Here is a 6,649-nt window from a genome sequence, read left to right as displayed (position 1 = left end):
TGCGTCCCTTCCAGAAGTCGGGGTTTGTTGCACGTATTAGCTCTAGAATTACTACGGTTATCCGAGTAGCAAATACCATCAAACAAACTATAACTGATTTAATGAGCCATTCGCAGTTTCACAGTCTGAATTAGTTCATACTTACACATGCATGGCTTAATCTTTGAGACAAGCATATGACTACTGGCAGGATCAACCAGGTAGCATTCCTTGGCGACACCACGACCCGCACGATCCCCGACGCCGATGAGACGAGGGGGGACGAGACGGGCGAGGAAGTCGTTCTTATCGGGCACGAGCGGCTCGAAATGGGCGGTCGCAGGGGCGGAGGCCCCCGCGCCGGCATCGCATTCTGCATCCGAAAGCACGAGCGATCGCGCGCGGGCCAGTTCGGCGGGAGTCCGCTCGACTGGAACACGGGCGCCACTGCTAGGCTCGCCCCGCGCCCCCGAGGAGGCGCGCGGCGGGGAGAGGGACAGCTTCACATTCGAGTTCCACCGAAGTGGGTACGCAGCACAGGAACCCCGCCTCGCCGCAAGGCACCCAGGGGGCCTTGGGCCGAGAGTGATGGGGGCAGCAGGCCGACAGTTCGGTGCACCAGCACGGAGCCTGCCGACACGGACAGCCCGATTACCGCTCATGCGACTCTGCGTACACGCGACAACAATCCCGACGAGCGAACCACGGCCACGAGAGCAAGTGGAAACACCCGAGCGAGATCGTGCCCGCACCGCTGGACGCGAAGTATCTCGAAGGGACAAGCAACAAGCCGGACGCGAAGGATCTCGAAGGGACAAGCGACAGGCCACGGGGGGAAACGACAGGGACAATCATGCGGGGGGCTGTCTGCCCCGGCTCGCAAGACGGAGGCCAGGCCTCGGCAGCGGGCACGTCACGCCACGAGGTCGGGGATTGCGAGGAGAGCCAACGCATGGGCGCGCGCACGACAATTTAATGCCACGCCCACGCCAGCGTAGAGCTCTCCTCGCAATCCCCAAGCTCGGCGGTCCGCACCAGCCGCGTCGGCCAGGCCTCCATCTTGCGAGCACGGGCAGCTGCCACCGCAGCCGGAGGCGAAGGATCTCGAAGGGACAAGGGACAGGCCGCGGGGGGGAACGACAGGGACAATCATGCGGGGGGCTGTCAGCCCCGGCTCGCAAGACGGAGGCCAGGCCTCGGCAGCGGGCACGTCACGCCACGAGGTCGGGGATTGCGAGGAGAGCCAACGCATGGGCGCGCGCACGGCAATTTAATGCCACGCCCACGCCAGCGTAGAGCTCTCCTCGCAATCCCCAAGCTCGGCGGTCCGCACCAGCCACGTCGGCCAGGCCTCCGACTTGCGAGCAGGGGCAGCGGCCACCGCCGCCGTGACGTCGCGGCAAGCAGACAGCCGCGCAGCAGCTGCCAGCACCTTGGCACAAGCACGGCAAATGAATGCCACGCCCACGCCGCGGATAAGCAGCCCCAACGCGCCCGACGGCTTGGAGCGGGTCCCGAAGACGGTGGCCGGAATCGGGTCGTCGCCGGCCGGAAAACGGGTCATCGATGCCGGCAATACTTCGGGCCATGAGGCCCCCCACCTTAGTCCGAGTTTAGCAACAGCCCACATATCCCCCGCGGCAGGCCTATGGGCGCCAGGCCAGCGCGCCCCATGGCCAGTCAGGGGGCACCCCCCTAAAGAGCAATAAGTGTCATTGAAGCTCTGGCAGGGGGAGACACTACTAGGTCCCAGCTGTCACCCCCCCTCTAAAAAATTCATTTCTTGGTATTTTGAGCTGAAATTTTGCACAGAGGTTGGCAAAAATCCAATCCAACTTTATTAATTTTTCCAGAATTTTTCGAGGTCGGGAAGTATTTTTTTTTATTTTCCTACCATTAAAAATCGAGGAAATCGGAAAAAATAGGAACCGGCTCGGAATGACCCCAAATTCAGTGGGCAGCCTCATAAAAATATGGCTGATTTTACTGGATTGATTTCATGTGGAAAGCACGACGTTTTGTTGTAGGAATGCGGGAACCCCGGCGGCTCGCCTGCCGCGGCCAGCGACGTCGGGCTGGCCCCTGCAGCGCCTAGCCTCTCCCACGCGGGGGGCAGGCCAGAGCGCGGGGGGCCAGGGCCCGAAGGCAGCCCCCCCGCGGGCGAGAGAGCAAGCCAGCAGGGGCTGTCGCCTGCCGCGGCCAGCGACGTCGGGCTGGCCCCTGCAGCGCCTAGCCTCTCCCACGCGGGGGGCAGGCCAGAACGCGGGGGGCCAGGGCCCGAAGGCAGCCCCCCCGCGGGCGAGAGAGCAAGCCAGCAGGGGCTGTCGCCTGCCGCGGCCAGCGACGTCGGGCTGGCCCCTGCCGCGGCCAGCGATGTCGGGCTGTCGCCTGCCGCGGCCAGCGACGTCGGGCTGGCCCCTGCAGCGCCTAGCCTCTCCCACGCAGGGGGCAGGCCAGAACGCGGGGGGCCAGGGCCCGAAGGCAGCCCCCCCGCGGGCGAGAGAGCAAGCCAGCAGGGGCTGTCCGCGCGTCGCGCAGCGCGGCATGGCTGCGGGGGCCGCGCGCGCGCGCCCAAGCGCCCAAGGGCCCCCAAGGGCCCCAGGCCCTCAGGCCCCAGCGCCTGTTTTCGTCAGCGTGCCCCCCTGACGAATTTTCCTGCCTGGCCCAGTCCAGCGTCCAGCCCCTGTTCGTCGAAAAATCTGCGCTGCCGATTTTCCACGCGGCAGCCCCTCTTTTCGTCAGCGTGCCCCCCTGACGAATTTTCCTGCCTGGCCCGGCCAGTCCAGCCCCTGTTCGTCGAAAAATCTGCGCTGCCGATTTTCCACGCGGCAGCCCCTCTTTTCGTCAGCGTGCCCCCCTGACGAATTTTCCTGCCTGGCCCGGCCGGTCCAGCATCCAGCCCCTGTTCGTCGAAAAATCTGCGCTGCCGATTTTCCACGCGGCAGCCCCTGTTTTCCTCAGCGTGCCCCCCTGACGAATGTTCGTCGAAAAATCTGCGCTGCCGATTTTCCACGCGGCAGCCCCTCTTTTCGTCAGCGTGCCCCCCTGACGAATGTTCGTCGAAAAATCTGCGCTGCCGATTTTCCACGCGGCAGCCCCTCTTTTCGTCAGCGTGCCCCCTGACGAATTTTCCTGCCTGGCCCAGTCCAGCGTCCAGCCCCTGTTCGTCGAAAAATCTGCGCTGCCGATTTTCCACGCGGCAGCCCCTCTTTTCGTCAGCGTGCCCCCCTGACGAATTTTCCTGCCTGGCCCGGCCAGTCCAGCCCCTGTTCGTCGAAAAATCTGCGCTGCCGATTTTCCACGCGGCAGCCCCTGTTTTCGTCAGCGTGCCCCCCTGACGAATTTTCCTGCCTGGCCCGGCCGGTCCAGCATCCAGCCCCTGTTCGTCGAAAAATCTGCGCTGCCGATTTTCCACGCGGCAGCCCCTGTTTTCCTCAGCGTGCCCCCCTGACGAATGTTCGTCGAAAAATCTGCGCTGCCGATTTTCCACGCGGCAGCCCCTCTTTTCGTCAGCGTGCCCCCCTGACGAATGTTCGTCGAAAAATCTGCGCTGCCGATTTTCCACGCGGCAGCCCCTCTTTTCGTCAGCGTGCCCCCTGACGAATTTTCCTGCCTGGCCCAGTCCAGCGTCCAGCCCCTGTTCGTCGAAAAATCTGCGCTGCCGATTTTCCACGCGGCAGCCCCTCTTTTCGTCAGCGTGCCCCCCTGACGAATTTTCCTGCCTGGCCCGGCCGGTCCAGCCCCTGTTCGTCGAAAAATCTGCGCTGCCGATTTTCCACTCCGCAGCCCCTGTTTTCGTCAGCGTGCCCCCCTGACGAATTTTCCTGCCTGGCCCGGCCAGTCCAGCGCCCAGCCCCTGTTCGTCGAAAAATCTGCGCTGCCGATTTTCCCCGACGAACCTGCAGCTGCACAAATCCGCGCTGCCACTGCCCCATTGTCTGGACCAACAGTCTTTTCCATCAAGCCCTGGACTATAAATCGTCCAGACTCATCGCCAGCACCCGCTGCCGATTCTGCCGACTTTGCCGATTTCGTCGGCGCTGCCGATTCCAACACTGCCCGCCGTGCCTGAACCAGCGCTGTTTCGTCAGCGTGTCCCCTTGACGAATTTCCCTGCCTGGCCTGGACAGTCCATCTTCCAGCCCATGTTCATCGAAAAATCTGCGCTGCCGATTTCCCCGACGAACCTGCAGCTGCACAAATCTGTGCTGCCGATTTCCCCCCCTGTCGGCATGGCTGCCGCTGCCCCGATGTCCAGACCAACAGTCTTTTTTGTCGACTTTGCCGATTTTGTCCGCGCTGCCGATTCCAACACTACCCCCTGCATCCAAACCAGCATTGTTTCGTCAGCTCTTCCCCTGACGATTTTAGCCCTGTAACAAACAGTAGGCCTCCAATCCCGCCAACGGGAGCCAAGTTGATAGGGAAGAGAATTGAATGACGCGCCTGGTCCTCGCACCCCGCCACCCGAGGGGCCTTTTTCCCGGCAGCCTCTGAAAAACTCTAGCTTTCACGGTCCTCGCCGCCCCTCACCACCATGGCAGGCCTCTAATCCCACCCATCAGCAGTTGTAGCCGATAGGGCAGTGATTTGAATGACGCGTCGCGGGCCTCCGGGTCATCTCACCCGGCCATTAATTGGAGCGTTTTTGGCTGGCCGAGGATGGGGGGATGGATCTCTTCTTCCGAAAAAGCAAACAGTACATCGGGAGTTATGTTGACGGGGCATGGAATTGAATGACCCGTCGCGGGCCGCCGGGTCATCTCACCCGGCCATCCCGGGGAGCGTTTTTCCCGGCAGCATCGGGGAAACTCTTGCTTTCACTGCCCGCTGCCCAAGTCCCCACTCGAATCGGCCCCCCGCGCCAACAAGCCAACGCTGCCGAATCGGCAGACACTGCTGCCGAATCTGCCGACACTGCCCCGCGGGCTGCCACTGCCCCAGTGTCTAAACCAGCGGTCTTTCTCATCGAGCCTTGGACTATCCAGTCCGTCCTGACTCATCGCCAGCACCTGCTGCCGATTCTGCCGACTTTGCCGATTTTCTCGGCGCTGCCGATTCCAACACTGCGCCCACCGTGTCTGAACCAGCGCTGTTTCGTCAGCGTGTCCCCTCGACGAATTTTCCTGCCTGGCCTGGACAGTCCACCGTCCAGCCCGTGTTCGTCGAAAAATCTGCGCTGCCGATTCTGCCGACTTTGCCGATTTCGTCGGCGCTGCCGATTCCAACACTGCCCGCCGTGCCTGAACCAGCGCTGTTTCGTCAGCGTGTCCCCTCGACAAATTTTCCTGCCTGGCCTGGACAGTCCATCGCCCAGCCCATGTTCGTCGCAAAATCTGCGCTGCCGATTTTCCCCGACGAACCTGCAGCCGCACAAATCTGCGCTGCCGAATCTGCCGACACTGTCCCGCGGGCTGCCACTGCCCCAGTGTCTAAACCAGCAGTCTTTCTCGTCGAGCCTTGGACTATCCAGCCCGTCCAGACCCATCGCCAGCACCCGCTGCCGATTCTGCCGACTTTGCCGATTTCGTCGGCGCTGCCGATTCCACCACTGCCCGCCGTGCCTGAACCAGCGCTGTTTCGTCAGCGTGTCCCCTCGATGAATTTTCCTGCATGGCCCGGCCAGTCCAGCGTCCAGCCCATGTTCGTCGAAAAATCTGCGCTGCCGATTCTGCCGACTTTGCCGATTTCGTCGGCGCTGCCGATTCCAACACTGCCCGCCGTGCCTGAACCAGCGCTGTTTCGTCAGCGTGTCCCCTCGACAAATTTTCCTGCCTGGCCTGGACAGTCCACCGTCCAGCCCGTGTTCGTCGAAAAATCTGCGCTGCCGATTCTGCCGACTTTGCCGATTTCGTCGGCGCTGCCGATTCCAACACTGCCCGCCGTGCCTGAACCAGCGCTGTTTCGTCAGCGTGTCCCCTCGACAAATTTTCCTGCCTGGCCTGGACAGTCCATCGCCCAGCCCATGTTCGTCGCAAAATCTGCGCTGCCGATTTTCCCCGACGAACCTGCAGCCGCACAAATCTGCGCTGCCGAATCTGCCGACACTGTCCCGCGGGCTGCCACTGCCCCAGTGTCTAAACCAGCAGTCTTTCTCGTCGAGCCTTGGACTATCCAGCCCGTCCAGACCCATCGCCAGCACCCGCTGCCGATTCTGCCGACTTTGCCGATTTCGTCGGCGCTGCCGATTCCACCACTGCCCGCCGTGCCTGAACCAGCGCTGTTTCGTCAGCGTGTCCCCTCGATGAATTTTCCTGCATGGCCCGGCCAGTCCAGCGTCCAGCCCATGTTCGTCGAAAAATCTGCGCTGCCGATTCTGCCGACTTTGCCGATTTCGTCGGCGCTGCCGATTCCAACACTGCCCGCCGTGCCTGAACCAGCGCTGTTTCGTCAGCGTGTCCCCTCGACAAATTTTCCTGCCTGGCCTGGACAGTCCATCGTCCAGCCCATGCTCGTCGAAAAATCTGCGCTGCCGATTTTCCCCGACGAACCTGCAGCCGCACAAATCTGCGCTGCCGAATCTGCCAACACTGTCCCGCGGGCTGCCACTGCCCCAGTGTCTCAACCTGCGGTCTTTCTCGTCGAGCCTTGGACTATCCAGCCCGTCCAGACCCATCGCCAGCACCCGCTGCCAATTCTGCCGACTTTGCCGGTTTCATCGGCGCTGCCG

Source organism: Populus nigra, chromosome 2 (assembly GCF_951802175.1).
Source record: "Populus nigra chromosome 2, ddPopNigr1.1, whole genome shotgun sequence".
In the NCBI taxonomy this organism is placed as follows: domain Eukaryota; kingdom Viridiplantae; phylum Streptophyta; class Magnoliopsida; order Malpighiales; family Salicaceae; genus Populus; species Populus nigra.
The sequence above is the reverse complement of the archived record's forward strand: the minus strand, read 5'-3'. Positions refer to the sequence as shown.